A 7461-nucleotide genomic window follows, 5' to 3' on the forward strand; every position below is an offset into this window, starting at 1 on the left:
TGTAAACAGACATCTTGTGTCCCAGACTAGAATATGTTGACAATAACACCTCCATGGGTAAAGACATTCTCTTTGACTAATTCTGGGTGTATAGTATTTCCACCAGGATGAGTTGGGCAGAATGTGAGACCGACTCAGGCACTTCTGATGAACTTTGAGAGTGTCTCTAATTCTCCTTGGCCAAGCGTCAATAAATAATACAGCATAAGACATCAGAGGCTCCTAACACTTTCTTCCCTCCTGACCTCACCATTGACCTTTGACTTCAGCAATTTCCACAACAAAAATTATGTATATATATATATAATATAATATAATAAATAATATATAGATGATAGATAGTAGATAGATAGATAGATAGATAGATAGATAGATAGAGATAGATAGATAGATAGATAGATAACTGCAGTAGTTTGAGTCAAGTTGAATAAAAGTAGTCTACAAATCTTTAACAAACAGGAATGACTTTGATTTTGCCAGTGATCTAAGATACATTAATTATTTATTTTTTGTGTGGGAGTGAAGTTTCACTTATCCTACTTAGTCTTAGTTTATTCTGTTTAGTGAAAGGAGAATTTTGCCATGCAGGATTTTACATCCTATGCAGTTTAAAGGGGTTAACACTGATGGATCATACAGCTTCAGTGGGAGGTACAGCTTTGTGTTATCTGAAAAACAAAGCTTAGGGGGTTAGCTTTTTTTTGCAAACAGATTCCAAAGGAAGCATAAGGGGCCTAATGTGGAGCCCTGTGGTACTCCTTAGGAGATGGGCGCAGAGGGACACTATTGATTCTGACAGAGGCTTGTCTCTGAAGGTCAACAACAGTGCCTAAGGTGATCCAGAGGAGGAAGTAATCGATTGTTGAAGGCAATACCTAAAGAAAAGAACTAATGATTTGACACCGTCAGGAAAGCAGACTTTGTCCATCATGCTGAATATGAAGAAGCAATGGAGTATGTATGTTTTCCAGACTTTAGTCAGCCTTCACATCCCACTCCTCTGTCTGCAGTGGAACACAACACCTACTGCTCACTGTCATCTGTAAGACAATGTACAGATAGATAAAGCATGAGCATCAGTCCACAAACACACACACACACACACACACACACACACACACAGTGGGATGCAGCCTGGGTCATTTGTCCGTTCTGCTTTTGCAGACACAAAAACACACACACACACTGCTGAGCGCTGACAAATTATCGGTCAGTGCAGGTCAGACGTCTAGACATCCTCAAACACGCCACGGTCTGTTAATGCATATTTTGCACATAATTGCACAAATACACAGTGAGACAAGGGCACTGCATCTTCAGTCACTGAGGCAGAGAAGAAGCCATTTATCAGGAGAGAAAAGTATGTGGAAGTCAGAGAGAGGGAGAAACAAGAGAGAAGTATGAAGGCTGAGTTGGGACCAGACTGGTCAATGTGTCTCTGTCAAAAGCTTTCAACCTCATTCCCTCCCAAGTTTGCTTTCCCCGGATGCTCTGACCAGACTCACTTTCGCTCCCTTCATCTGTCTGCCTCTTCATTTCTCCATCTTTACCACCATGCAGTGAGTGGAAGAAGAAGCAGACAGACACAGACATGCAACGAGTCAGATTTTGGGAACTCTCCTCATAAAACCACCATCTTTGACTTTTGACTTTTTTTTTTTTTTACAGGACTGTAGTTGTCGTTATTGTCGTTCTCACTTGCTAGACCTCCCTAACAAAGTACAGAAGTGTGTTAAAAAAAATAAAAAAAAATGCAGAAGACAGACAGAATATGATGAATATGATGCTGAAACTGCACAAAGTGGAAAGCACACAGATGTCTGTTTACGCAGACTGGAACATCAACGGCAAGCTATCTGTTATGACTAGGAAGGCAGGAATAAGTCTCTTCAACCCCGGCCACCACAGTGCTGAGATAGACTGGCACTTAGTCAAAGCCAAACAATTAATACTGCCGAGGACCTCAAGGCCCACATGTGACCTTGTGTAACCAAAGGATAGAAAATTCAAGAATATATATATGAGAGAAACCATATTTCCCAAAATCTACTACTATTACTAATAATCTCCTTAGATCTGGTGACCAAGCAAAGGTATCTGAGAATGTTCAGTTATTGGCCTAAATTGCCTAATGCTTTTAAATAATTATATCCTCTTATTCATGTCTGTTTTTATTTGATCATTGCTTGTATTTTATTTAATCTCCATAACATAATCTCCAGCATTTTCTTGTTTTTGTAAATGTTATGTATATACACACTTGTTTTGACAAGAGCAAAGTCACTTTGAGCAACGCACAATTAATTTGACATGCTGCTCTGTTTTTGTTTTACTCCTTTAACATGAGAAAAAGTATAACAATCAACATAAAATAACAATTCAAATACTACTAAATTATAAAATTATTGTTATTATTATTTTTATTCTTTCTTTGAAACATTTCACATCTAATTGGAGATGCTGTTAGAGACAAAGAGTTAGTAGGAGACACATTTCAGCAGTAGCAAGAAGGTCAATAATAAGGGGAAAGAAAGGAGAAAAGAATTGCTGGAACAACAGATGAAGTTCTTAAAGAGTTCTTAAGTTCCTAAATGTGTCTTCATTTCAGTTCTAATCATACGGGTAGCTCACATGACTCTCAGGAGGTTCAGAAGTACACTGTTTTTTTTTTTGTTTTTTTACCTTTGACTGGAACTGTATGTACGGATGGGTGAGAAATGAAAAACATGAATACATTAACATAATTAATGCAGATGCTTCCACACATAAGTACTGTATGGTACAATTAAGCAATTAGAATTAAATCACGCTCTGTGTATAAATACTGAGTGGGCCCATTTGATCCTGATTTTGTATCAAGAGGAAAGGATGTTGTTCAACAATACAAATGTGTCAGGTATCTCGTCTTGCATTATTCAGTGTCTCTGCTACAGTTTGTTAACTTAAAAAGAACAACCAGTGTCCACTGACTTTATCTGTTGTTCCAACAAAACAACATCACATTCAGGCTGCTATCAGCAGTGTAACACCCTTCTATTTTCTGTGCTGCAGTTCCAGACATTGATTATAGTGCTGCTGTTTGCATTTTTCAGGAGTTGGAAGACAAAAAAATTCAATCTGCAAATATGATTACAGAAACAAATAAGAAAAGTTGAACTTTTTCTGTGAAACAGTTTCTATATGCACATTTGTCTTAGCACATAATATAAAGTTTGATACATGAATGCTGATGCTTTCTTTCTGCTTTCTAGCCAGAAGAACATGTAGGATGTATTTACTTGCAACATCCCCCTCTGTTCTATTGATTTTTTGCTATTGATCACGTGTCTCACGCATGCATTTTATTACGCTGGAGGTCAGGGGGTCTCAGTAAATTACTTGAACTTTGAATACAGCATTGTGGCATTTCATTGAGCGTCTTGTTTCTGATCTCATCGCTTCCTACTCCATACACCCACACATGGAGACTGATGAGAGGGGGAGATATCTCCTATCGTTATCATGGATGGTGGTATTGGTCGGGCTGAATTAAACAAAGCACAGATGCTTTTAGTGCAACCAAGCAACCTCCTTGGCTGTGAAGTGACGTCAGTGTGGAAATGCCAAAAACTGCAGTTCTTCAGACGGACACTGGCTACAGAATTACTCAGTCTCCATAAGCCCCTATGTTAAAAAATGTTATAATGTCCAACTTCACAGCAGAAATCAACATGTTCACCTGTTCAAATGTTCAAAAAGTTTTGCAGAATTTAGAGCACCCAGTTTGGTTGAGCACCTAGGCATCATTCAGCCTGCCTCAGCTCTACCCATGATCCATGTCTTTGCCCAATTTTGGATTGGCTGGAATGCAGCAGAGGCAGGACTGCCAAGACAGCAGTGGCCAGAGCCACCACACAGAGCTTCACAAGGGCTCTTTAGATATCTGCACAGGCTCAGTCTTTGCTGCAGAAGCCCAGGGTTCAAATCCGACCTGTGCCTCTTTCTCGCATGTCATTCCCCATCTCTCTCTCTCTGCATTCCTGTCACTCTTCAGCTGTCTCTATCAAAATAAAGCTTAAAAAGGCTAAAAAAAATGATCTTAAAAAAATCTGCACAAACCTATACGACATCCATATGTATACTGTGCAATGTGCAGCAGCAGCACTGGCAGATCAGAGGGAGAGCTGAAAAGAGTACTCCATCAATTTAACATTACACTTCTATAATAATGTCAGACTCATAGTGGACTGGTATCAATGTGACAGAACCAGAGATGTATTTTTTTGTTCCATCTATACTTCCTCCGTGGCAAAAACTGCACTGCTCACAATAAAACTTGACTGCAGACTGCTCAGTTTAAAGATCTGGCTGTTTTTTTCTGCTAGCAGTAGTCTGGAGCCTTCTGACGCTGACTCAGGTGACATCACTTCAGGGAGTTTATCAGCCTTCATGCAGCTCCTTCTGGAGACACAAATGGCTCTTTCCATAGAGGCAGTAGTTCTTCACAACAATGAACAAACCTTCGATGTGTAAAATCAGAGTTTTACTTTAAATAACAGCCCAAATTGAAAGCATGTGTTGGATAGGTGACGCAGGGAAAGTCACATGTGCGGCTCAAGCTAAAGCTTCTTTTGTGGCCTGGTCCAGAGGTATGAAGGCACAACATACTGTAAGGATAAGAGATTTGTTTCTGCCTCGGTACCACAACCAACAAGCTAGGACCTGAAATGAATGCAAAAGTGAAGAATGTATTGCTACACAGTGTGTGTTATTTACAACCGGTGTTCAGGGTGAACCAAAGGCCAAAATAATAAACAGAACAAATTTCTGACAAGTGTTCTGCAACTGCTAACATTACCTGGGCTAAACAAAACAAGGTAAATATACAGAATGAGTGGTTTTAACAATATCCCGCCTACATAAGTACACAGTGCAATCGGGTATAATTGTTCATGAGCAATTGTTTTTTATAGAAAAATACAGTATGATTGGGTGGAGCATAACTGAAGGGATAAAGAGAGATGAAAGATATGAATGAAAAACAAACAGCTCACTTCCTCTGGTCTGAGATTTGAGTTGCACATCAACAACGATATTGTTGTGCACTCTAACACTTTGACAGCACGTAAACGAGGGCCACGATGAAATATGCACATAAATTATTTATTTAGAGTAAGCATTGTATTATTATGAACAAAACAAATGTCCTCAATTAATATCAACTGTTTTTTTTTAATTATTATTTTGGATAAATGAGTCAGACACCAACCGGAAAACACACATTGTGCATTGTTAATACTTCTGGCACAAAAGGCTCAATAGCACTTCAGATAGTCCTCTAAGCAAATGAACATGCAACTTTCAAACCAATTAATCGTGTTAAATGTTGCAATTGTTTTGAAACAGGTCCAGTGTGAAACTTTGACACCAAGTTAACGTGTTTGCAATTATCAGGGTTATTTCTATTATTATTTTTATTCAGACAATTCAAAAAGTCCTTAAGGTACGATATATATTTATTGATTGTTTATCTGCAGTTGTGGCAGAAGTAGATACTGTCGCAGAATATCCACCGCACCCAAACTTCCATGCCCTGAAGGGAACAAAACCCTCACTCCCATTTCCCTGTTTAGTAGTCGTGGCAGGATCGTCGTATAGAAGTAAGCCTCGGTTTCTCTCTTGCTTTTGGCATCGACTTTGCCTTTTCCTCCTTCAAGGTTTACTCCACAGGGGTGTCAGTGAGGATGTTGCTATATCTTTTTCTCTCTCCTGTCTCTGCTCTTTTCTGGGTCCAGCCTTGGGGAAAAGCTGGAGCAACTCGACATGGTTCTCAAGTAGGAAACAAACTTTTGAGTCAGGGGACTGGTGTACTTAACCAAGTGCTTTAGTCTCCTGACCTACTGCATGAACTGATGCAGCCAGTGGGCCCATCACGGACAGTAGATCTTGTGGGGAAACAACAAACTGGGTTAGTTGACCACTAAAGCCATGGGGACTGATGTCCCTCTCTCAAATGTGAGTGCGCCAGTCTGCTTCCTTCCTCAGCTGGCCATTATTTTGTCGGGTACTTGGACAGTGACGGTGCTGGTCTCATGCACGTGCTGCGCGTGCTATGCTGCTATGGTTTTTACACACCATCAGCCTTAGCACTAAAGCCTGACATGCTCTAACTGTTTAAATAAACTGTCACAATTATATAAAGGTACCTCAGGAGGACTCATAATAAATATGTGTAGCCTTTAGCAGATTATCTCTGAGCCTAGCCTCTTGCTCCTCAGAGAACACCATATTGTAACCTGGAGCCAACATGATAAATGAAACCTTGGGTACAGTCTAATAGTCAATTTTCCTTAGGAAGGTTCCTAATTGAGTGAAATGACCCAGAAGTATTAATGTAGTATTAATGATAAGAGCTGTTTGAATTGAAACTGTTAAGGAAATGCTTCCTTTATTATCTTCATTATCAATAACATTCGCCGTCACATGATGATGTAGTCTAGTGTAAGTGCAGTCGGATTCTCTGAACACCGCGTTCATCTTCTCCTAACTCGTCATGAATTCTCCTTCACATCTTTCCTTGACCTCGTGACATTTTTGAGGTCAAGGAAAAGTGATTAGGAAAGGATTTAGGAGCTATTTCCTTTTTGACTATTTGACCGTACCCCTTCACTGATACTTAGCCTACAGAGAGTCTAACAGATAATACATATATTTACAATCTTCAGCAAATAAACATTTTATTAAAAACAGAAAACGCTTCTGTCTTATAGCTTTTACTCACAAACTAAAAAAAAAATGAAACTTTTTGGCTGTCAATTTAAAACTGATCTGGTCTGTCTGATTTCTGGATGTTGACTTAGTGGTGTGTTATGACCCAGCATAAGGGGTAAAAGGAAGTAACATAAAATCAAATTTTTTTGGTATAAACAAAGAGATTGATTTAATGAAATTCAGATTAATTGTAACAAAAAGGAGGCGAGGTACTGAGGGAAACAAAGGGTGAGCGGATGCTTTGATCAAAAGAACAAATAAATATAATCCCTCATGTGGACATCATGGCATGTTCGTGATTTTCATACAAAAGAAAATTACCATGTTCAGTAAATACAGCTTAAATAGGAACATAAGGCACATTATGTAATTATGTGAATTACACAGCCATTGTTAACAGCTCCATTAATTGAATTTAATTTTTTATGATCATTTTGGCCTGCAGCAGTTAAGACTGACAACTAACTTTTTCCACAAAACTTGTTAGTCATTTCCTTAAGTTTCCTTAAGTACCAGTTCTGTTAATGCATGTATGCATGTACTATTCATGTCACTAATTATGTTCTCATTGGCCATCTATTCTGGCGCCTCTTGATGGCACGGACACCACGTTTTTATGACATCTTTTCTGTTATACTTTCAACTTTTCTTCTTTTTATTCTGTCTGAATCTAATCTTTTGCCATTTTCTAATGTCTGACAAATGCCTACC

The sequence above is a fragment of the Larimichthys crocea genome, chromosome I (genome assembly GCF_000972845.2).
Source record: "Larimichthys crocea isolate SSNF chromosome I, L_crocea_2.0, whole genome shotgun sequence".
NCBI lineage: Eukaryota > Metazoa > Chordata > Actinopteri > Sciaenidae > Larimichthys > Larimichthys crocea.